This window comes from Sciurus vulgaris (assembly GCF_902686455.1).
Source record: "Sciurus vulgaris genome assembly, chromosome: 5".
NCBI classification, from domain to species: domain Eukaryota; kingdom Metazoa; phylum Chordata; class Mammalia; order Rodentia; family Sciuridae; genus Sciurus; species Sciurus vulgaris.
Window position 1 is genome coordinate 45199425 of NC_136465.1, and position 26730 is coordinate 45226154.

The following is a 26730-nucleotide window of genomic DNA, read 5'->3' on the forward strand; positions in this document are numbered from 1 at the left end:
ATGGGAAAATTCAAGAGACCCCCACAAATAGCCCAATCTTGAAAAAGGACAAAGTCAAAGAACTCAGACTTTGTGATTTCAAAACTTTCCACAAAGCTCTGTGGAAAGTATGGTCTTGAGCTCAGGAAGACATATAAGTCAATGGGGAAAAGAATTGAGAGTTCAAAAATAAACCTGTAGTACTATGTTCCATTAATTGTCCTATCAAAATTAAATAATAATATTATCATTCATGGTGTATTCATTATATGCTAGGTATTGAGCTAGAATATTTACATATTTTTCCTAATCTCAACTTCAGTCAAGCAAGGTAGTTTTTATTATTTTGATTTTATTAATAAGGAATCTCATGGCTGAGTTTAAATAAACCAACTAGAAGTGGATGGCAATTTGTAACCTGGGTCCCCTTGATGATACAGTCTGGTTTAAAAGGGATCACAAGACCACATATGTGGTAACTTTGACAAATCTATAAAATAAATGAAGTGAATATTGAAAAATATTTTAACATCAAATAAATATAATTGTAAATATAGTTTCATAAGCACATGTTGTTAGGTGTTTCATATGAAAAATCTAAACAGAACAAAATACAGTGAGTAGGCATCTAGAATGTGCAAGAGACAAGGGATTCTGCACCACGGAGAAATGGTGTGTGTCTCCAGAATGATTTCAAGGTGAGTCTGCATGGCAAATTCCACAAACTTCTACTTTTGGCTTTCATAGTTAATATATTTTTAAAAATATTACAGCATCTTCAGGAATACATTTTGTTTTGCCTACTTCATAATATTGAACAATTTTTGTATACCTATTATACTGATTTTCTTGCTGAACTTCACTCTTGGCATTGTGTTATGAGAAAAATATCTAAAATATAAAAATAAATTACTACCACAAATCTAAATGTTATTTTGAGAGGAAAAAATATGTTTTGTCAGCTTACACCTACTCTTTCATCACTCATGATATGCAAGAACAACATAGATCTGAGTGCATAACAGTAAGAGCACAGTACTTCTTCAAGTAATGCCACATAAACACCTAAATAACATTAAATTGAATCTAGTTAGATTCTACAGTAGTAAATTCTAAACACAAACAGAAAGTAACTTTCTCTTTATTGTCTATTTGGGGAGCAATGAGGCGCAGAAGGAGTTTTACACTGTTAGAGTGAAAAGTATATGGTCCAAAATGTTGTAAGGGAAGAATGTGTGTACAGGAGTGAGGGGAGGAAGCTGAGAGAAGAAGAGAAGGTTGGAGGAAGAGGAGAGAGGAAGAGAAACTAGGCACCAGACAAAGAAGGTGGAGATGAGAAAAGAGCAAAAGTTGGGAGCAAGGAAGTGGTAGATTGAAAACAGAGCCTGCTCACCCACACCTTGTAAGATACAGGTGCCCTGGAGTCCTGTGAGTTTTGCCACTGATGTGTGACTTCTACTCTCTGTTCAAACCAACCAGCTGCTTTTGACTAGACAGAATCTGTGCATGGACTCAGAGACATGACGAAATTTGCCCCAAACTATTGTATGCATTTATATGGATATGTTGACATCCCAAATAACTAGACTCCTTTCTAAAGTATCTTGAAAGCCATTAAACCTCATGTCAATAAGCTAACACCTACATTCTTAATAAAATTACTAAATCTTACAATGGAAGATTAGGAGTTCTTATATCCTAAGTTTGGATATATTTTTTCTTTGTTCCTTGACCCACAGCTTAATAAGCACTTCTGAAAACTGAATATACTCTTGTTTTACATTAGATTTTGCCTTCATATCTTTTAATTATAGTCCACAATTCTCAACTGATATCTGACAAATTAAACACTACCTTCTTGATTCTTCCTATGAAAGCCTACTATTCCTAGGGCCATGATGAACAAAACAATATGAGATTAAATCAAGCATAAGAGAAAATGATTGCAAGAGACAATGAAGACTAGATCCAAGAGGCTGCCTCCAACATTAACATAAACACAATACAATCTAAAGTAATGATAAAAAGTATAGTAAAAATATAAACCAGTAAGTTAGTCATTTAATGTAATCATTTAGTGTTTTATACTGTAAATAACTGTGCTATGCTTTTGTATGACAGCAGGTTTTGTTTATACCAATATTACCATAAGCATGTCAGGAGTGCATTGGGATGTGATGCCATGATGGCTGAGCCATTACTAGGCAATGGGAATTTTTCAGCTATATTATGATCCTATGAAACCTTTGTATTTGTAATACAACATTGACCCAGCATTGTTATACAATATGTGTCTATAAATAGGAGGTGGGGGAAAGGAGACATGTTAGGAAATTGATTTGCACAATTATGGTAGTGTGGGGAGTCAAAAAAGCTGAAAACCTGGTGGGGTAGACTGACAGGGTGAAGACTCAGGAGATGGAAAATAGTTGCAGTTCAAGTCCAAAAGCAGTATACTGACAGAATTTCTTTTCTGTTGTGGGAGACCAGTTTTTGTTCAATTAAGACCTGCAAGAGGTTGGATGAGGTGCATTCATATTATGGAGAATAATCTGCATTACTTAAAGTTCACTAAATTATATGTTTTTATTTTTATTTATTGATATTTTGGCATCAGGGAGTAAAGCTGGGAAGGCTTTACTACTGAGCTACTGAGCTACTTCCACAGTCTTTTTTTTTTTTTTAAGACAGGGTCTTGCTAAGTTGCTTAGGGCCTACTTAAGTTACTGAGCCTAGTCTCAGCCTCCCCAGTCTCTGGGATGACAGGGGTGTACAACCACAGCAGCCACCAATTTATATGTAAATCTCATCCAAATATATCTTTACAGAAATATCCAAGCTAAAATTTGGCCAAATACCTGGGCAGAGCACCCTGGTGCTTCCAAGTTGGCACATAAAATTAATTATTACTGGTTGTATGTTTTTCCTTCTACTCAAATGACACTGTGATTATCTTCTCATTCTCCTATTTCTGTTCCTCTGTCTGCTCCTCATCAACGTTATGTCCTTCTTCATCCTTCCTGGTTAAGCAACAAGTTTCTTTTTTTCTGAATTCTTAACAAGATTCTTGTTTTGTACTTAAATTATAAAAACTTAGCCAGGATCTGGTAGATATTATTGATTTTCCTTTTTCTACCCTGTGAAACTTATCAATCTATACTATATTTAGATCTTCACAGGCAATCTAGCAGAGTGTTTATTGCTTATCTTGAGATCCAATCATATCACTAAACATTTTCTAAGTAAGACCTGTTTGTTGGGTCCCCTGGTAGCAACTGTCTTTTGCACAATCAACTGTTGAAAGGTGTGACACATCTTTGTCAATAACTTTAAAAGGTCAGTGATTTTTATATTATGTGCAAGCTAATGAATTATCCTGACACAGTAGCCCTGATACTGGCAAAAGACACAAGACTCTAGGATCAGAGACAGTACTTTATTACTCATGGTACAGTTGGCAGCATGAGCTTAATATTTGCATAGGTTCTCCTTGAAATTTTCTCCTGAAAATTCCATATAGACTGCTTCTGGTGGATATCATGCATACAGCATGTTTGCATCTCAACTGAGTATTAAGCTTTAGAAATCACCAAGTTAATAATGGATTGCTAGCCAACCTTCCTAAACTTTGCCTCAGAGGGATAAGTTTTTATCTTTGAAGTCAGGAAATAATTTACCCTCAAACTTGGTGGAAAACACTACTTCTATCTTCCAAGGTTGTTTGCTAGAAATATGTTGATAAGATAATCTGGAACAAAGCTGTCAGTTCTTGTGCAGAACAGGACAGAAACATAAGAGATCCTTTGAGAAATGTCTCCTAACAATCTTGATCTTAATATTAAATTTGTTTTACATTTGAGGGTATTATCTGTGACATTCTTTCTCAATTTTTTGTTCTTTCTTTGGGGAAGGTAAGTAGGAGGAGATGTGTCAAGGTTAAAAATTGTACAAATGCACTTTAATCCCAGGAGTGTGGGATATCCCTGATGATAAATCTGATTCCAGATACAGAAGTTCCTAATGATTGCACACTCTGTCTTCTCCTTCAGAGTGGTGATGTAAACCTAATTATAGAAGGGCTATTGAATAGTGAGACATCAGCATTTTCTCAGCCTTGATTTCTCAGAATCCCTAGCCTTATAATGCAGAAGAGTTACAAGCAAATGTGCATTCTTCTTGGGGACTCAGATGCATGGAAAACTTTCTCTACTGTGAGCCCCATCAGTTCCAGTAGAGTGTAACATCTCTCCACTATTATGATCCTTACCTCAGGCCTCATAGATCCAGAGTTTAGAGCAGAGGTGTGCATGCTATCTTTTCCTACCAGTCTGTGGTAGCCCACGTACCACATTGAAAACACTCATCTGAGATACATAAATATTTTTTGGTAATCAGTGTGGAGCCAATGAAAATTTCAGGAAAGAGGATTTGGATGTTTGAAGAACTACATTAGGAAGATTCAACCATCAGCAGATACTAAGATTAAAATATGAGATGATAGGTAGAGAAATCACTTCAAACTTGCAAATACTATATAAAATTAACCATTTTATCTTTTCTCATATTGTCTACCTAGAATTTCAAAAATGATTTTAATTTTATTTTCAACAAAATAGTATGCTAAAAATGTAAATATTATCAAAAGCACTGTTAAAAATAAATTGCTTACATTCAAGTCTTCCCTTTCATTTTTATCTTTTGGAGGCAACCACATTCAGCTCTTTCAGCTACTTCTTTTGGGATTTTTAAAATAGCATTTTTAAAAGTATAATTAATATAAATAAAATGATAACATTTAAAGTGTAGAATAAGTAATTTTTATAGGTACATACTCATAAAATTATTATAATTAAGACACTAAACATGTCTAGTACTATCAAAGGATTATCCATGTTGCTTTGGAAACCTTTCTCCTGTTTACTTTATCTCCTATATTATATCTCACTGTGGTTTTATTTTGAACGTCACCAGTTATTAATAGCATTGAATATTTTTTTCCTGTACTTAATTTCAACTCATCTAGATGAGTTGACGAAATACCTGTTCAAGTCTTTTATCAACTTTTGATTGGGTTCCTTGTTTTAGAATAATTTCAAGAGTTCTTAACATGTTCTGGAAACAGGTTCTTTGTGATATATGTGGATTACAAATGTTTTCTCCAAGCCTGTGGCTTATCTTTTTATACTTCAAATTTTGGTGAAATCCAATTTATTAATTTTTATGGATCATCCTTTTAGTGTTCTATCTAAAAAACTATTATCTTATCCAAGATCCAAAAGATAGTCTCCTCTGTTATTTTATAGAAGCTTTATAGTTTTTAAACTATATGATCCATTTTGTGTTAATTTTTATATGATCCATTTAGGCATATGATCCATTTTGTGTTAATTTTTATATGAAGTATGAATTGAAGTTCATTTTCTGCATGTGAAATCCAATTTTTCTCTTACCATTATTGAATAGAATTTCCTTTATTAGTTGAATTGCATTTGCACCTTTGCCAAAAATCAATTATCCAAACATTTGTAGGTCTATTTCTGGAATCTATGTCCTGTTTCATTAATCTGTTTCTCTGTCTTTCACAAACATCACATGGTCTCAATTTATTGTAGGTTTAAAAGAAGTCTTGAAATCAGAGAGTGCGAGTGAGCCTTTTTCCAAGGTGTTTTCTATTATCTACGTTCTTTGCATTTCCATATGACCTTTAGAATCACCTTGTCAATTTCCACAAATTCCTAGAGAAATTTTTACTGTGATTTTATTAAACCTATAGATAAATTAGGATCAATAATATCTTAACAATATTTAGTTTATTGATCAATGGACACAGTATATATCTCCGTTTATTTAGATGTTCTTTATCTCAACTCCATAGTTTCCAGAGAACAGAGCTCAACCATTTTTGCATTTCTATAGGTTTTTAACATGTGTGATACCAATAACTTTGTGGTTTTTTTTTTTTTTTAGGTTTCAGTTTCTGACTATTTATTGGTAATGTATGGAACTACAACTCATTTTTGTATGTTATTTTTGGTTTCTTCGCCCTTGCTAGACTCACTTATGTATTCTAACAACTATTTTGTAGAGCTCCACATTTTCTACACAATCATATCATCTACCAACGGTACACCTTGGCTGCTTCTTTTCCAATCTTGATGCCTTGCCTCTCTTTTCTCTTCCTTCATTCCTTCATTCCTTCCATTCCTTTATTTCTTCCTTCAATGAACTGTGGAGAACTGCCATTACTCTATTGAATAGCAGTGGAAAGTGGACATTCTTGCTTTGTTCTTGGACTTATGGAAAGGTTTCAGGACTTCATCAAGTTCAATATGAAGTACATGTTCTGTGGTGAATGCCCTTTATCAGATAGAAGAGGTTTTCTTTTAGTCGTAGATGGTTAAATATTTTATCAGAAGTGGGTGACAAGTATTTTTATAATTATTTTCTGCATCTGTGAAGAGGATCAAATGGTTTTCTTTCTTAGTTTGCTAATAAAGTAAATTACATTCACTGAATTTTCTAGAATTAAATCTTGCATTCCAGGAATGAACCTCCCCTACCAAGTTTCATAATGATGTGTTATCCTTTTCTGTACAGTGTTGAATTAAATTGGTACAATTTTGTTTAAATTATTCGCATTCATAGTCATGAGGGATATTTGTTTCTGTTTTTATTTTCTTATAACACCTTTGGTTTTGTGTAGAGGTTAATGCTGACTTCATGGAATAGGTTGGGAAGTATTCCCTCTGCTTATATTTTCTGGAAAAGTTTTGCAAAATTAGTACCAACTCAAAAATTCACCAGTAGAGACATTTGGGCCTAATGTTTTCTTCATATTTTTTTGTGGGAGTTTTTAACTACAAAGAAAAAATTGTTTTATGAAAACAAGTGTGTTTTTAGGTTATCTACCTGTACCTGAGTAGGAACTGAAAATTACCTTTCAAGTAATTAGTCCATTTCATATGAGTTGTTGAATTTATTAACATACTTTTAAGTATAATATTCCTTCATTGTAACTTTTAATACCTATAATTACTGTAATGTCATCAGTTTTATTTCTGGTATTGGTGATTTGTATCTTCTCTTTTCCTGATCAGTCTTTTTAGAAATTTATCAATTTTAATGATTTCTCAAAGAACCAGTTTTGCTTCATTGATTCTTTTCCCCTGCCTTTCTTTTTCTTTTTTTTTTTTTTTTCTTGTTTTATTTTAGGTTTTGTATTGCGTGGGTTTCAAGTTTGATTTCTCTCTCTCTCTCTCTCTTCTTGGTTTGGCCTTAATTTGCTTTCTTTTAGATTTTTCAAAATTTGAAGTAGAAGGTATTCATTTGAGATCTCCCTTCTTTTCCTACCACAGGTGTTTAGTATTGTATTTTCTTCCTAACTACTGCTTTAAGGACAACCAACAATTTTGATAGTTTTGATTTCAGTATCTTTTGACTTAAAATGCTTTCTAATTTTCATTTTAGTTTCTTTTTTTGACATATATATTATTTGGAAGTGTGTTATTTTAGTTTTTAAATACTTGAGGATTTTCCAGATATATTTCTAGCTTTGATTTCTAACTCAATTACATTTTCTAAGAGAATATACTTGTGACTTGAATCCTTTAAAATCTATTGATTCATGTTTTGTGGTTCAGAATATGATCTGTATTGCAAATGTTTCATGCATACTTGAAAAAAGAAGATGCAGTTTCTTGTTGGCATAGTTGATAGTGTTAATCAAATCTTATGTATCCTTATCATTTTATGCCTACTTTATAATTACCCATCAATTATTGAAAGAGAATTATTATAATATGACTAGAACTGGGATATTATCTATTTCTTCCTTAGTGCTATCAATTTTGCTCTCTGTATTTTGAAATTATTTTGCTAAGTTCATAAGTGTTGGAGATTATTAAATTCTTTCAATGAACTGACATTTATCATTATCTAATTTGTATGACGTTAACATAGTCACTCCAACTTTCTTTTCACGAGAAACATACTCACCTTCCCAAACCCAAATAATGGGCTCAAAGACAGGAGGTACAGTGGAAGGGAGACTTTAATGACAGTCTTGCAAGATCAGGTGTCTGGTGAGCAGTCACTCTGACAGAGTTACATCAAGCAATTTATTCCCTTTTATGCAAAACTCTCCCCTAGTTCCTCATAGGCTGAGTAGTTTGGGGTTACAATCTTCCCATACATCACCTAAATTTTCTTATAAAGTTATTCCCTTTTTGGTTGACCCCTGAACCAATCAAAGCTAGGCATATATCTTTGAAAAAAGTGCTGTGCAGGCTAACTTTGAATGAATGAAGTCTAGGTGTATGATCAAGGCTGTCCTAAGGTGGGGAGTTCTGGGGTGGACAGTTCTGGGTCAGGGAGGACAATTTACTCCTAATGTCTGTCACTGCAAAATAAGGATATGCTGATAGCTTATTGGTTTTGTGTTTTGTGGTGATCACATCAGCAAACTGTTTTGACTACTAGTAATCCTTATTCCAACTTCAGCCATTTGCATCCTTTAAACTAAATACCTTGCTTTGAAAAGACCATCAAATATTTTGTTCCTCACACTTTTTATTAGTGATTCTGCATGCTCTATCTTTATTCATTTTTTTACACTTAACTTTTGTATTTAGATGTAAAGTGAATATTTTGCAGACAGCATAGGTTTGGAGTTAGCTTTTTTAAAATGTCTAATCTGACAATTTCTGTCTCTTAACTGAAATGTGATTGACATTTAATAAGATAATTGATAATATCTATATTAACCCTATAATATCACTCTTTTCCTATTTATCTTGTCCATTCTTTGTTCCATTTTCTTTTATTTTCTTCCCTTTTTTTGGAGAAATTATTTTCCATGATTCTATTTATTTTCTTTTTTGGATTACTATTTATAACTCATATCTGTGTTACTTTAGTGGTTGCTTTAGATGTATAGTATGCTTCTTTAACTTACCATAGTATGCTTTCAAATAATTCACCACTTCATGTATAATAGAAACTTACTTCAGTATACTTCCATTTGTCCCTACCCAATTTTAACTTACTGTTATCATACATTTTATTTTTTATTTATTTTATTAACCTAAAAGGAAAAACTGTTTTCTATACTCATGACATTTCTGACACTAAGTGTGTAGGATGTTTTTTTCAACTGTAATGACACCAATGGCATTTTCTACAATTTAACTGAATTCGGACACCATCTATTTACTTGGAGTCAGTGTAGACCTCACAGGTTAAGGACTCAGTCCCCCAAGACTTCTCCCACTTCATATTCTTCATATCCCACTTCATATTCATATCATGAACCTCTAACACTTCTGACTGATGTGATTATAAATCAAGAATTTCCATGATCCAATCTTCCTGTTCAATAATCTGCTTTCATGGCTTATAGAACTCAGGAAAGGATACTCATGGACAGCCAGATAAAAAAAGTACATAGGAAAATGTCTGGTTCTGAGCCCAAGATTTTCTGTCCCTATGGGAGTTGGGGTGTGCTACTAACCTGGTACATGATTGCATTTATCAGTTTGGAAACTCTCTGAACCTCAAGTTTTAGCATTTTTGTGGAGAATTCATCACATAGACATGATTGATTATTAATTAAATCTCTAAACCCTCTCCCCTCTCTAGAGGATGAAGAGTGAGGCTGAAAGTTACAAGCTTCTAATAATGACTTGATTTTTCTGGTGATCAGCCCCTATTCAAAAGCTATCTAGCAGTCCATTAAGAGTAGCCTCATTAGAAACAAAATGCTCCTATCTACCATGAAAGTCCAAAGGATTGAGCTCTGTATGTTAAAGGCCTAAACTCAAAAATCAAAAGACACAGACTGGCAGATTAGATTAAAAAACAAGATCCAACAATATGCTGTCTCCAAGAGACTCACCTCATAGGCAAAGTCATCCACAGACTGAAGGTGAAAGAATGGGGAAAAAATATCACTTACATGGATCACATAAACAAGCAGGGGTCGAACCTCACATCTGATAAGTGGACTTGAAACCAAAGTTAGTCAGAAGGGACAGAGAAGGAAACTTCATACTGCTTAAGGGGATTATACATCAGTAAGACATAACAATTTTAAATATTTACACCCCAAACAATGGAGCATCTATACACATCAAACAAACATCTTCAATTTCAAGGATCAAACAGACCACAACACTAGTGGGTTACAATAACACACCCCTCTCACTACTTAGATCTTCCAAACAAAAACTAAATAAAGAAACTATAGAACTAAATTATATAATAATAATTTGGACTTAATGGACATATATAGAATTTTTCGTCCATCAGTGAGAAAATACACTTTCTTCTCAGCAGCACATGGATTCTTCACTAAAGTAGACCATATGTTATGACACAAAACAACTTTTAGCAAATACAAAAAAATAGAGATACTACCCTGCATTCTATGAGATCAAAATGGAATGAAGTTAGAAATCAATGATAAAATGAAAAATAGAACATACTCGAACACCTGGAGAATAAGTTATATGCTATTGATTAATAAATAGATAGTCAAAGAAATCAGGGATGAGATAAAAAAAACACTGAGAGGTAAATGAGAACACCAATACGACATATCAAAATCTCTGGGACACTATGAAGGCAGTGCTAAGAAGAAAGTTCAAGGCATTGAGCTCATTCATTGAAAGAATAGAAAGTCAACGAATAAATGACCTAACAGTACATCACAAAGCCCTAGAAAAAGAAGACCAAATCAACATTAAAAGCAGTGGAAGACAGGAAATAATGAAAATCAGAGCTAAAATCAATGAAATTGAAAGAAAAGAAACAATTCAAACAATTAACAAAACAAAAAGCTGGTTCTTTGAAAAAATAAATAAAATTGATAGACCCTTAGCCATGATGCTCCTGAAGAAAAAGAGAGAGGAAACTCAAATTACTAAAATTTGCGATGACAAAGGAACTATCACAAAGGACACTACTGAAATACAGAAGATAATCAGAAACTATTTTGAAAATTTATACTCCAATAAAATAGAAAATCTTGAAAATGTCAACAAATTTCTAGAAACATATACTAAAATTGGACCAGGAGAACATACACAATTTAAACAGATAAATTTCAAGCAATGCAATAGAAGAAAATATCAAAAGCTTACCAATCAAAAAAAGCCCAGGACTAGATGGATTCTCAGTTGAGTTCTAAAAGAACCTCAAAGAAGAATTGATGCCAATATTCCTCAAATTAGTCCATGAAATAGAAAAGGAGGGAACCCTTCCAAATTCATTCTATGAGGTTAGTATTACCGTGATATCAAAACCAGACAAAGATACATCAAGGAAAGAAAACTTCCAACCAGTATCCCTGATGAACATAGATGCAAAAATTCTCATTAAAATACTGGCAAATTACATATAAAAACATATTAAGAAGATAGTGCACCATGCATGATCAAGTGGGGTTCATCCCAGGGATGCAAGATTGGTTCAACATATGGAAATAAATAAACTTAATTCAAAACATCAATAGACTTAAAAACAAGAATCATATAATCATATTAATAGATGCAGAAAAACACTAGAAAAAATAAGGATAGTAGGAACATATCTCAACATTGTAAAAGCCATATATGCTAAACCCAAGGCCAACATCATTCTAAATGGAGAAAAAAATGAAAGCATTCCCTCTAAAAACTGGAATAAGACAATGATGCCCTGTTTCATCACTTCTATTCAACATAGTCCTTGAAACTCTAGCCATAGCAATTAGGCAGACAAAAGGAATTCAAGGAATATGAATATAAAAAGAACACAAAACATCACTATTGGCCAAGGACATGATTCTATATTTAGAAGATTCAAAAAATTCATTCTAGAATGAATAAATGAATTCAGCAAAGTAGTAGGACATAAAATTAACACCCATAAATCAAATGCTTTCCTATACTCCAATGATGTACTGAAATAAGAATTAGGAAACTACCCTATTCACAATAGCCTCAAATAATAAAATAAAAATTTTTGAGGATCAATGTAACAAAAGAGGTAAAAGACCTCTACAATGAAAACTACATAACACTAAAGAAAGAAACTGAAAATACATTAGAATATGAAAAAGTCTCCCATGCTCTTGGATAGGCAGAATTAATATTTTCAAAATGGCCATACTACCAAGAGCATTATTCAGATTTAATACAATTCCTATTAAAATCCTAATGAAATTCTTCCTAGAAATAGAATAAGCAATCATGAAATTCATTTGGAAAAATAAGAGATCCCAGATAGCCAAAGCAATCCTTAGCAAGAAAAGTGAAGCAGGAGGCATCACAGTACCAGAATTTAATCTATACTACAGAGCCATAGTAATAAAAATGGCATGGTACTGGCACCAAAACAGACATACAGACCAATGGTACAGAATTGAAGACCCAAAGACATAACACATAAATACAATTATCTCATAATAGACAAAGGGAGCAAAAACATTCACTGGAGAAATGACCGCCTCTTCAACATATGGTCCTAGGAAACAGGAATCCTATATGTAATGAAATGAAATTAAACCCCTATCTCTCTCTCCGCACAAATATCAACTAAAAATGGATCAAAGACATAGGCACTAGACCAAAGACTGTGCTTAATAGAAGAACAAGAAGCCCAAATCTTCACCATTTCAGCTTAGGAAATGACTTCCTTAACAAGACTCCTAAAGTTCAAGAAGTGAAATCAAGAATCAACAAATGCAATGAATTCAAACTAAAAAGCTTCTTCTCAGCAAAGGAAATAATTAGTTACATGAAGAGAGAGCCTACAAAATGGGAGAAAATCTTTATCACTTGCACCTCAGATAGATCATTAATCTCCAGGATATATAAAGAATTCAAAAATCTCAACACCAAAAAACCAAATAACCCAAACAATAAATGGGCTAAGAAATTGAAGAAGCACTTCACAGAAGAAATACAATCAATCAACAAATATATGAAAATATGTTCAACGTTTCTAGCAATTAGAGAAATGCAAATTAAAACTACTCTAAGATTTCATCCCATCCTAGTCAGAATGGCAATTATCAAAAATATGACCAAAATAAATATTGGCAAGGATGTGGGGGGAAAAATAGTCCACTCATACATTGCTGGTGGGAATGCAAATTGGTACAACCAGTTTGGAAAGCTGTTTGGAGAGTCCTCAAATAACTTGGAATGGAACCCCCATTCGACCCAGCTATTCCACTCCTCAGTTAATACCCAAAAGTCTTAAATTCAGCATACTACAGTGATAAAGTCATATCAATGTTTATAGTAGCTGAACTCACAATAACCAACTATGGCACCAAATTAAATGCCCTTCAACAGATGAATGGATAAAGAAAATGTGATATATACACAATGGAATATTATTCAGCTTTAAGGAAGAATAAAATTATAGCATTTGCCAGTGAATGGATGGAGCTGGAGAATATCATGCTAAGTGAAATAAAGCCAATCCCAAAAACCAAACGCCAACATTTTCTCTGATATGTGGATCTTAATCCACAATAAAGGGGGATGGATGTATTAGTCAGATTTTTTTTTTCTTTTGCTGCTGTGACTAAAGGACCACTTTAGTTACTACTCAGTTAATCCCTGTCGGGGGACTCTTATGATTGGCATGCTTTGTTTTGCTTTGGCTATGTGGATCTTTACTATTTTACCTTGCTTTGTTATGTTGCACTATATGGAAATTTGCTATAGGAAATATTACATGAAAATTGCAGTGTTATGGGTGACTGTGCAAAAACCCAATGATGTAACCCTAAAAAAGGTGTAACCAGTGAGAGAACCCCAAAATGGGGTGTAACCAATCAGAAGTAGCTTAGAGCAACTGCACTCAACAACCCCAAGTGCCATACATTTTATCGAGCCTGGACAGACACAAGAACTATAAGAAGACAGGCTGGATAGCAAGGGCAGGACAGTGGAGAGCTGAGACCAGGTCAGACTGGACATCAGAGGACACCAGAGGTCACAAGATGTCACAGAGAGCTGAGACCCCAGACAAGCTGAGCTGAGGAGATGCGGCCAGTCTCCACGTCTCCTCTGTGGTGAATTCTTCACACACCCTCCTCCTGGGACCAAATCCCAGTGAAGCCAGCCTTAAGACATGTCACGTGGTGAGCACTGGGATGTCAGGTGTGAGACTAGAGTGAGGTTAGGACTAGAGTTAGATCAAGTAGAGTGTGTAATGTGTACAGTGAATAAACCAGCATCTGAGAAACCACCTAACTCTCATTCCATACTTTAACTGATAGTGACAGGAATTAATTCAGTGATTGGGTTGAGGTGCTTACAACCCAATCATTTCTTTTCTGAACCTTCTTGCATTGTCTTACATGTGAGATTTTGAGGGACACCACTTCTAAACCATAATATTCCACCCCTGGTCCCTCAAATTCACACTCATCTGAAATTGCAAAATATATTTAGTTTATTCCCAAAAGTCCCTATTGTCTTAACAGTTCCAAGATTGTTCAAAGTTCAAGTCCAAAGTCTTCTCTGAGGCTCAAGGCAATCTTGCATTGTGAGCTCCTATAAAAGCAAAATCAATTTACAAATATCCAATAAATATTTGTACAGATTAAACATTTACATTCACAACATTAGAAGCATAGAAAGAAGGGATAGGACCAAAGCCAGATTGAAATCCAGATGGGCAAACAAATTCTGTAGTTCCATGTCTGGCATCTGCAGCACATTGAATTGGGATGTTCTCTCCAAAGGGCTTGTGTAACTCTGCCGCTGTGGCCTTGTTTGTTGCAGCCTGAGTGGCCCTTCTGTTGACTTGTCTCTACTTGATTACTGCAGCTTCCTAGGATGAGTACCAAGTTACTGGGGTTTCTTAATCTTGGAGGTCTCCACTGCAGCTTTGGCTTCCTCTTCACATCTCCACTCTTGGACTTCTCAGAGGCTGCCTGCAGGGACTCTGACCTCCCAGGCCTTCCTTTGAAATCTTGGTACAAGCCTACAACAATCCCTAACTTCTGCATCCTGCATTCCTGAAGAACAAGCATCATGGAATTGATTCCAGAGTCTGCTGCTATCTTGAGCAGTATCCAAACCTCCAGGGACCCTGGCTGCATCAGCCTATGAGTGTCTGAGTAGCTGAGCATTTTGAAAAAACTTCCTAGGCCCCCTTGTGCAAGAACGGTGCCCCACTTTTCTCTTCTCAAGAGAATTTTCACCTTTACTCCCTTGAGTTTTTAATGGGTGTAGTCTTGCAGTTCCTGAGATGTCCTCAAGCCATCTTTCTTATTGTCTCTGTGCAAGGTCTTTAACATTTCTTTAGTGGCAGTAATGTTTATAATAGCTGCAACTTTCTCATCCCCAGTTTTACTCCTGCCTTTCAAGTCCCCATTTTCTTTTTCAAGTCTTTCAACTCTGCTTTCTGCTCCTGATTATCACAGTCAATTTGGCTGAGAGCTATTGGCTATTCATGCCACCACGTGAATGCTATGTTACTTAGAAATTGCTTCCACCAGGTTAAGAAGTCCATTGCTTTTAAAATCAGTTTCACAGAAAGTCTCAGGACACAGGCAAAATGCAGATAACTTCTCAGCCAGAACATAACATGAATGGGCACTAGTTCAATTACTCATACTGTCCTCTTTCCTTTAAACCCTTTTGAGCCCTGTCTTCACTGTCCATGCTCCTTTTGGCATTCTGGTCTTCTGAGATTCCATCAGAATCTGCCTTTAAGCTCCATTTAAACAACCTAAAGTATTTCCTGCTTGTACTGCTAAACATCTAAGAATTCCTCTTACCAATTCCAAAAAGTTCAAGAAACTTCTGAAACATATGGGTCAGGTTAGCCATAGCAATGACCCCACTCTTAGTACCAATTTCTGTTTTAGTCAGCTTTTTTGCTGTTGTGACTGAAAGGACCCAACCAGAAAAACTGTAGAGGAAGAAAAGTTTATTTAAGGGTTTAAAGTTTCAGAAGTCTTGGTTCATAGGCAGCTGACTCCATTCTTCAGGGTTTGAAGTAAGAGTGAACATCATGGAGGAAGAGTATGGCAGAGGGAAGCAGTTCACATGGTGATTAGGAAGCAAAGAGAGAGTGACTCCACTGGCCAGATACAAATATATACCCCCAAGCCATGCCCCAATTCCCACCTTCTCCAGTCATACACTACCACTTCAGTTACCACTCAATTAATCCCTATCAGAGGATTAATTCAGTGATTTGGTTAAGACTCATAATTCAATCATTACTTTTCTGAACCTTCTTGCATTGTCTTACATGTGAGATATTGGGGGATACCACATCTAAACCATAATGTGGGAGCTAGGGAAAAATAGAGGTACTTTGGGTTAGGTAGAAGGGAGTAAAGGGAGGGGAGGAAGTATGGGGGTAGGCAGGATAACAGAATGAATCAGATATTATTACCCTATGTACATATATGATTACACAACCAGTGTGATATAGAATCATGTACAACCAAAAGAATGGGAAGTTATACTCCATTCATGTATATCAAAATGCATGCTACTGTCATGTAAAACTAATTAGAACAAAAAAATCTTTAAAAAATTAGGGTTATAATGTTCTAGTAATAACTTTAGCCAAGAACAAACTTATTGTACAAGTTTCCTAAAGATGCTCAGCAGTGTTAAACTTAATAAATAGGATTCCCTTTCTTCTTCAGTAACTTAAATGTTGAGTTTCTCTTTGCCTTGAGGTTTAGTTTACACCTGGCTACTATATTAAATTAGATATTAGGCATTTTAAAATATAGGGAGCAAATTAAGCTTTGTCAATCCAATGCTTATATAAAATAAGGGGATTAATTTTATTACTGTTTGATATTTGAACAGGCAAAGCTTTCTAGAATCTTTGAGTCAGCATTAGATCGTTGGAGAAATAACTTATTAAAAGTAAGAAATGGCACACTTTTGATCAACTAATATACCAGAAAATGAAATCCTTATGTATTGATATTCATAATTTTTATTGGCTCATTTTAGTTATATATAACATTAAAATTCATTTTGACAAAATTAGAAAAGCATGGAATATAATTTTTTCTAACTTAGTCCACAATATTTCTCCTTTCCCTCCCCTCTTCTCTCCCTCTATTTTACTGATCTTTCTGTTATTTACTTACAGTTTTTATTATTATTATTGTCTTGCAGATATACATGATGGTGAGGTTCACTGGTATATTCACATATGTTCATAGGAATATTAGGTCAGATTCATTATACTGTTCTTTCCATATCCCATCCCTTCTCCCTCTCCTTCAGTCCCCTTCCTCTACTCCACTGATATTTTTTCTATTTATTTTATATCTGCCCACACCCCTTATTTTGGATAAGCTTTCACATACCAGAGAAAATATAATAGCTTTTAGTTTTGGGGACTGGCTTATTTCACTTAGCATGACAGTCTCCAGTTTCATCCATTTACCAGTAAATGCCATAATGTCATTTTTCTTTATGGTTGAGTAATATCCATATATACCCTATTTTCTTTATTCATTCATCTGTTGAAGGGCACTTAGGTTGGTTTCATAGCTTAGCTACTGTGAATTGTGCTGTTATAAACATTGATGTGACTGCATCACTGTAGTATGCTGATTTTAAATCTTTTTATATTTATCAAAAAGTGGAATAGCTGGGTCACATGGTGGTTCAATTCCTAGTTTTTTGAGGAATTTCCATATTGTTTTCCAGAATGGTACCACTGATTTGCACTACCATCAACAATGTATGAGTGTAACTTTCTCCCCATATCCTTGCCCACATTTATTGCTATTTATATTCTTGATAATTGCCATTCTGACTGGAGAGGAAATCTCAGTGTAGTTTTAATTTTAATTTCCCTGATAGAGATGTTGAACATTTTTTCATATATTTGTTGACCATTTGGATTTCTTATTTTGAGAAGAGTCTGTTTAGTTCCTTTGCCCATTTATTGTTTGGATTATTATTTTGGGGGTGTATTAAGTTTTTTGAGTTCTTCATATATACCAGATATCAATGCCCTATCTGAAGAAAAGGTGTTAAAAATTTTGTCCCATTATGTGGGCTATCTCTTCACATTCCTATTTCCTTTTGCTACGAAGAAACTTTTTAATTTGATGCCATCCCTCTAATTGATTTATTTTATTTCTTGCACTTTACAAGTCTTGTTAAGGAAGTCTGTTCCTATGCTAAAATGTTGTAGTGTTGGGCCTACCTTTCCTTCTAGTGGTTTCAGAGTTTCTGTCCTAATTCCTAGGTCTTTGATCCACTTTGAGTTGACTTTTGGTCAGGATGAGAGATAGGAGTTAAAATTCATTCTTCTACATATGGATTTCCAATTTTCCCAGCACCATTTGTTAAAAAGGTTATTTTTTTCTCCAATGTATGTTTTTGGCACTTTTGTCTAGTATGAGATAACTGCATTTATGTGGTTTTGTCTCTTGGTCTTCTATTCCATTGGTCTTCATTCCTGTTTTGGTGCCAGTATCATGTTTTCTTTCTTTCTTTCTTTTATTTTTTTTTTTAATTATAGCTCTGTAGTATTGAGTTTCAGTACTGTGATGCCTCCTGCTTCACTTATCTCATTAAGGATTGCTTTGGCTTTTCTGAGTCTCTACTTTTTCCAAATGAATTTCATAACTGCTTTTCCTAGTTATGCGAAGAATTTCATTAGATTTTGATGGGAATTACATTGAATCTATATATTACTTTGGTAGCAGGACCATTTTGACAATATTAATTCTGCCTAAGAACATGTACAGTCTTTCCATATTCTAAGGTCTTCTTCAATTTATTTTTAGGGTTCTGTAGATTTCATTGCAGAGGTCCTCAATCTCATTTATTTCAAGTTTTTGTTTTTGAGGATATTGTAAATGAGATAGTTTTCCTAATTTCTTTTTCAGCAGATTTATCATTGGAGTATATGAACATGCTTGATTTATGGTGTTGATCTTGTGTACTGCTACTTTGCTCAATTCATTTATGAGTTCTAGAAGTCTTTTTTGGAACTTTTAAATGTAAGATCATGTCATCAGCAGAGATAATTTGAGCTCTTTTTTTCTATTTGTATCCCCTTTTACTTCCTTCTCATGCCTAATTGCTCTAGGTGGAGTTTCAAGGATTTTCTTGAATAGCAGTGGTAAAAGTGGGCATCCTTGTCATGTTCCCATTTTTGGAGGAAATTCTTTCAGTTTTTCTCCATTCAGTATAATGTTGGCCTTGAGGTTGTCATATATAGTCTTTACAATGTTGAGGTAAGTTCCTTCTATCCCTAGTTTTCCTAGAGTTTTAAGCATGACTAGGTACTATATACTGTCAATTTTTTTATTGAGATAATCATGTGATTCTTGTCCTTAAGTCTCTTTATGTGGTGAATTATGTTTATTGATTTCTGTATATTGAACCAACCTTGCATTCCTGGAGTGAAACCCTTTTGATCACTGTGCGCTATCTTTTCAATGTGTTTTTGCATGCAATCTGCCAATATTTAGTAAGAATTTTTGCATTTGTGTTCATCAAGAATATTGGTCTGAAGAGACAAAGAAGGTTACTTAATATTGCTTAAGGGAATCATATATCAATAAGGCATAATGATTGTAAATATTTATGCCCCAAACAAGCAATGTACATAAAACAAACCCTTTTCAATATTAGGAATAAAGTAGACCACAATACAATAAAATTGAGTGACTTTAACATACCTCTCTTACCACTGGTTAGATCATCCAAAGTAAGTAAATACTCTACAGAACTAAAAAAAATTAGTTAATAATATGAACCTAATAGACATCTATAGAATATTTCATCCATTGATGACTGAATTCACTTTCTTAAAATTTTTTTGTATTCACTTTTTTCTCAGCAGCACATGGAACATTTTATAAAATAGACCATATTTTAGGTCACAAAGCAAATCTTAGCAAATACAAAAAATAGAGATAACACCTCACATTCTATCAGATCACAATGGAAAAAAAATTAGAAATCAATGATAACATATATTTTAATCACTTTTTTGCTGCTGTGACTAAAGGACCTGTAAAGGAAGAAAACTTTATTTGGGGCCCAGGGTTTCAGAGGTCTTAGTCCATAGAAGTCCAGCCCCATTCCTCAGGGCTTGAGGTGAGGATAACCATCATGGTGGGACAGTGTGGCAGAGGGAAGCAGCTCACATCATAATCAGGAAGCAGAGAGAGACTCCACGGGTCAGATGCAAATATATACCCAAAGCCATACCCCAATTCCTACCTCCTCCAGTCACACCCGACCACTTCAGTTACCACTCAGTTAATCGGGGATTAAATCACTGATTGGGTTAAGACTCTCATAACCCAATCATTTCTCCTCTGAACCTTCTTACATTGTCTCACACATGAGCTTTTGGGAAACACCTCACATCCAAACCATTACAAGATAAAAAACGGAAACCACTCTAACACCTAGAGATTAAATAATACACTTTTGAATGATAAATGGATAGCAGAAGAAATCTGGGAGACAGAGAAAAAATTCTTAGAAGCAAATAAGAATAGTGATAAAACATCAAAATCTCTGGGACTGTATGAAGACAGTTCTAAAAGGAAAGTTCATAGCCATGAGTTCATACATTAAAAGAATAGAATAGAAATATACCAAAAAAAAAAAAAAATCTAACATTACATCTCAAGGCCCTAGAAAAACAAGAACAAGCCAACATGAAAATCAACAGAAGATAGGAAATAATTAATATCAGAGCCAAAATCAATAAAACAGATAATGAAAAATACAAAAGATCAACAAAACAATAATTCAGTTTTTGAATGTATAAAAGAATTGATAAACCCTTAGCCAAACCAACCAAAAGAAAGAGAAAAAACTCAGATTAACAAAATTTGACATGAAAATGGAGATATCACTACAGACACCACTGAAATATGGAGGATAATCAGAAACCGTTTTGAAAATTTATATTTCAATAAGCTAAAAAATCTTGAAGATATTAACAAATTCTAGAGACATGTCCTACCTAAGCTGAACCATGAGGATACAGAAAACTTAAACAGATCAACATCAGGTAATGAAACTGAAGCAGGTATCAAAAGCTTTCCCACAAAGAAAAGCCCAGGACCAGATGGATTTTCAGTTGAATGCTTCCAAATCTTTAAAGAAGACCTACTGCCAACCCTCCTCAAATTATTCCTTGATACTTACCTTACTTTCAAATTATTAGGTCAGTTAAATTTATAGAGACGAATGTGAACTTCAAAATATCCCATAATTTAAAGGAGTAAACCTCAGATTTATTAAAAATTAGAAAGTCAAGGTTAGGACTACAATCTTTTATTCTGCTAATACTTGTCTCATGTTTTTGCACTTTTATGACTTTGAATTTCGCAGAGATAAAAATAAAAAGAATGGTGACACAGTGTTTCTATGTAATTATTTAAAAGAAAGGACTTTTAAAGAGAAGAAATAAACCTCGTCCTCCATTGTTCTCCGATATACATTCTGCCTACTGTGTCATTGGAAAAGTATCTTGATTTTTCGGGGAGCAAAGGACTTCATCTTTACCAGATTCCTCAGTGTTCCTCAGATTTTCCTGTTCTCTCATCAGCTTCATCTCCCATTCCCCAAGGCATAGTTTATTCACATGCTTCAACTCGGTTCTCTAATTCTGAGTTGACAATCTTATTTTAAATTACAACTCCACCAGGCAAGACTTGTGTAACTTTTTAAACTTTCAAATTCCTACTTGGTAAATTGGAGACAGTAACAGTGCCAACTCTATGTGGAGGAGTTAATTAAGGTAATGTGTTTAAAGCTCTTAACACAATGAGTAACATAGTAAGGTCAATATAATCTAGTTTTTGTTGTTTTTATTCATACCTTTTCTCCCCTATTTTACTTGAAAAAGAAGGATTAGATTTCTAATTACCTCATTTTCACCCTTAGACCTATACATTTATCTATAATATTACTTAATTCAGTTTAACCATTTCTACAGTTTGCAAGGGAAAAGGTCTCCATCTCTAGCTTTACCTTATCTGACCTTCGGTTCTTAAATCCCACATATCCGCTCCTTCACTGAAATCTTGTCAATCATTCATCCCTCTTATTCTCAAATGCCTTGACTTCAGTTAATAAAATATCCTCTGGTACAGCCCATTCAGAATTTTTCCTGTTGATGGTACCACAATATATCTACAATGGAGTTTTTGCCTCATATTTCACTGTTTTGGCTCAGGTATTACCTTTTCTACTAAGGCGTTTATTTCCACTCCTTTCCACCTGACCATACCTCTTGGTTAGGTAATTTTTTTGTTTCCTTTGCATGTTTCCTATTATACTGAATTATTTTCTTACCTCTCTTCTCAAGCAGATTGTTAACTCAGAGTGCAAAGACTTACTCATTTTCTCTCCAGAACCTAAAATTTCTCTGTGCTTATGAAGTATTTATTGAATTAGAATATGGAAGGTTACAGAAATCGTCTTGCCTTAAATCTTCTCTTTGTCTTTACAGATTCCTTTGACTTTAAAAGAGCTTTATTTAATGTTTTAAAAAATTGATAAAACTCAGAAAGGGCACAGACTCATGACTTTCTTTAACTATAAAAAGTAACTGGGATCTGAAAAATAGAACAAAACATGGATGTTTTCCCAGATCACAATCTGCCTGATTTGTAGCAAATATTCAACCGTACAATCTATATTAAGAGAATTTTGGTAAGGCACAGACTATAAGAGGATCAAAGTTGTATATATTTGTGCATATATATCACACAATAAATTCCAACGCCAGGAAACTGAAATGCAATAGGAAAAAATCACATTTTAAATGGTACACTAAAGGGGAAATAACCCTCTTTCTGTTGACTTAATGAATGTGGATCCCAAGTATAATTTGGACCACATACTCTATGTTCCATCATTTGGTGAAAGATACCCTCTCTCCTCTGCAGTTCAGGGCTGACTATGAGAGAATGTTGAGAACCAGGCTCATTAGTAACAATAGAGATGATAGAATCCTGAAACAATAGTGGCTGCTTGGGTTAACTTTCAGAAGTCAGGTAGATACAATTTTCTTTTTGAATGGCAAAGGTACTACTCAATTTGTGCCATTGAAAGGAACAAAATGTAAATGATTTTGAGTCTGTTGGCACTCTCAAATAACAAAGTTATCACATCTCTCCCTCTTTCTATACCTCAGCCAATTATTGACCCTGGAGCTCACTGTCTGTTTAATGTCCATGAAAGAATAACTCCAAGATTATAGCAAATATCCTAGGCCAAAAAATCCCATTCTGCCCCAAAGGGACCCATAAACATTTTCTTGGGCAAAATTGTGCACTAGATGAAGGGGACTATGCAAACACTTCAAGGGTCATTAGACAAAGGATATCCAAGTTTTCACTAATACCTGGAGACTAAGATCACCATCATGAGTACCTGCTCAAGGTAGGCATATGTTCCTGTTAGGTGGTTAGTTAGCCATGAGCAGGTGGGTAGGGGAAAAGAAAATGGAGGGCAGATATCAAGCATATGTGTTAAGAAAAATCCATGAGTCCTAAAAGCGAAACTGCAGGGAATCTTATCAGAAGAGGCATTTGGAGTATGAGATCTAGAATGCCTAACCTTCCCCCAACTAAATAATTATAACCACTTGAGGAAACTGTTTCATAAAGTCATGTAGAATCTTATCAAAGCAGACAGGGTTCAGAAAAGTGGGGCCTAGTATGTCAGAACCTCCCCCAGCAAAAGTTAATTATAACCCCTCAAAGAAAACTACTGTTTCCTAACCATGTCACCACTATCTTGTAACCAAGACATCAGGACCCGCCTTTATCACTGATACTATGTTAGACCCTCCCCAAGTATCAGGACATCATAACCCACACAAAGAAAGTTTTCTGAGGATTATGCAAAGGGTAATAAACTGCTTGAGGGACATGAGAAATTGAGGCAAGGCCAGGGGGACTCCATTTCCTTAAAAACTCCAACTCTGTGAGCACCACACCATGATCTCTTTGAGGCAGTTGGTGCAGTTCCTGTGCTGTACTGCCACCTCCTTTCCCACTCTTTATATTGAACCTTTACTTACTCCTTTGTGTCTCACTTGAACTCCTTTCCCACCTAAAACCTTTTCAGCTGCCGTCACTCAGCTGCCACCCTTCCTGTATTTTAGGACAAGTTATATATAAAGTCCTGGTCAAGGTCCAGGCACAGTGAATTCACTTGGTCTGTAACTTATTGAAAGGTCATTTTCATGATTCTTTAATATACACTCTGAAAAAATAATTGGTCATTGTCAAAACACCAACATTGGATCAAGTTCAGATTTATCATATTTGGACAGACCAAGTGGAGGTCTTAGAAACTGTCCCTCCCACTCTAGCCAAGACACAAATATAAACAAACATTTTTATCCTAGAGGGATGACAAACATTTGTGCCACTCTTAAATATCCACAGGTTACAGGGATGTTAGTTTCTGTCACATCTCCATTTAATTTACCAGCTTGGTGCTCATGCAAAAACCACAAGGGATTCAAGAAGATGACTAGTACAAACACAAAACAAAACAACAACCAGAATTCACAATTGTGTTAGCTATGCCATATGCACTCTATTTTGCTGGAAGATGTTAATATGGCCTCTGGTACATGGTATGTAGCTCTAAAGGTGGTGAATGAGTTTATTTCCATTTCTATCAAAACAGAGGAACAGAAACAGTCTGCAGTTACACAGAAAGGACAATGGCCTTGACTGATGACAGAAGTTATCTAACATCAACTGGCCAAATCTTTGTGACGTCAATACCTCTTCCTTGGTACATGCTCTCTGATGGGGCTCAGCATGTGATGCAAGTATTCACACATTGTGCCTACCCCCTTATGCCCAGTCACGTGCTTTTAACCCAGAACTGTCCTACATCAAAGCTCTTTTCCTCTCTTTCACTTTTGCTTCTTATTTGTTCTTCCACAGTCATGCCTTAATAATCATTCTGCATGCTAAACTCCATCTCCTGCCTTCTGGTAGCAGTGCCTAGTTTTGTCTCCTGCCAAGGCACGTTGGTGACTTCTGACTGTTTCTGATATTTAGAATTGCTCCAGAGTCTGCTTCCCAGGAATGCCAATCTACAACAGATATCTGTAAACATCCATTGATTAAAAATGATAAAAAGTTATAGAAATTCAGTAATGACTAAGTTGGTGTTTTCTTACTTGTACATATATAACAATAGTAGTGCCTACATTTTATGACCTGTTATGTATTTTGCCTATGCTATGACTATGAATTCAAGAACTGCTGGTAGTAATTCTTTAATCCAATGGAGATACACTGTCCATATGTTGGAAATCAATGAACTAGAGGTGGCTCATTGTTGCACAGCTATCTTATATCTAAGGTACCTAAATTTTTTTACCTGTTAGATAAAACACTGCTCCATGTTGCTCACTCAATTTAGTTAATAGACTCCATATGGCATTCATACAAAGAAGAAATTCAAATTCAAATTTCATTGACTATGTAAACAACTTAAAGACCACTTGAAACAACATGGCATAGTAGAGACTGTGAGGACAATGGCAGCAGCAGAGAGCAGAACAGCTGGTGAAACAGCAGGCTGGTATGGTGGGTTATTCTTGAACAAAGATTTCAAACATGTTATGAGTCTAAGAGAAGAACGTACAAATAATATCATATTGTGCAAACAGCAGCTGGACTTGTAAATCAAAGGGCAGATTTTATCATACAATGGATGGAGGTTGTAGCACATTTATTGGATGTTTTCAGTGAAAAAACCATCAGTAAGAGTCCTTTGGCCTGGAAAACGGGTGATATTTAGACATTTTAAAATTTTGGTTTCCAAACCCAGTTGAAAGTAAGAGTTATAACTGGCAAATTGAGTAAGAAGTAAAATTAAATACTATATATTCTAGATGGAAAGTTAATGTAAGTTTCATCAGTTATACTCATTATTTTCACTCAGTTGTGAAGTGGGCCTTTTATTATACAGCACCTTCTTTTCCTAACTGGATAGTTCAATCCCTGAGGGCAGGAACTACATTTTATATTTAGTTTTAAATTTTATTGTACCTCTCTAGTGTTGTTCAAGTACCAAACATTAGATCAATATTTGGGGATTCACTTTTTTAAGTTAATGTCCAAAAGTGGGACTTGTAACATCATAAAAGAACACAGAATCTGCAGTCAGACCAAGGTAGAATTTTTAACTCTTTCATTCCCTGTGTGACTTCGGATAAATTGCCTAACCATTTTAATTTTTGTTCTTTTAATAATACTTACCTTGCAGAATTTTTTCTAAAAACTGAGATTAATGATTACATTTGCCAAGCACTCCACATTGTGCGTGTCTTAATAAATGGTAACTATTGTTATCAGTTATGATCTTTATGATGCATTTTTGGACTTGGTGAAGAAAGCAAAGCATCATCACTAGAAAATCAATTCCCCCTACATTGTTTACCTTTCATTGTTTTGAATATACAAGGATGAGACCTCATATGGATATCATTAAGTGATATATTTTTACAATTTCATAATTTGTGTTTGAAGTCATCCAAGAGGTGACCAAGTTAAATCTCTCACAAAATATGTTATCTACGATATTCCTGACATGTGTCATTCAATTTCCGTTTGAACACTTCTGAAAACAGGTTCTTTCTAGCTTAAGTCTTAAGTAAGGGACAGCTCTTAAAGTTAAAATATTTAATCTTTAAGGTGAAAACAATTAGAAAGCTTGTGTCTTTGTTCTCATTGACCTTAAT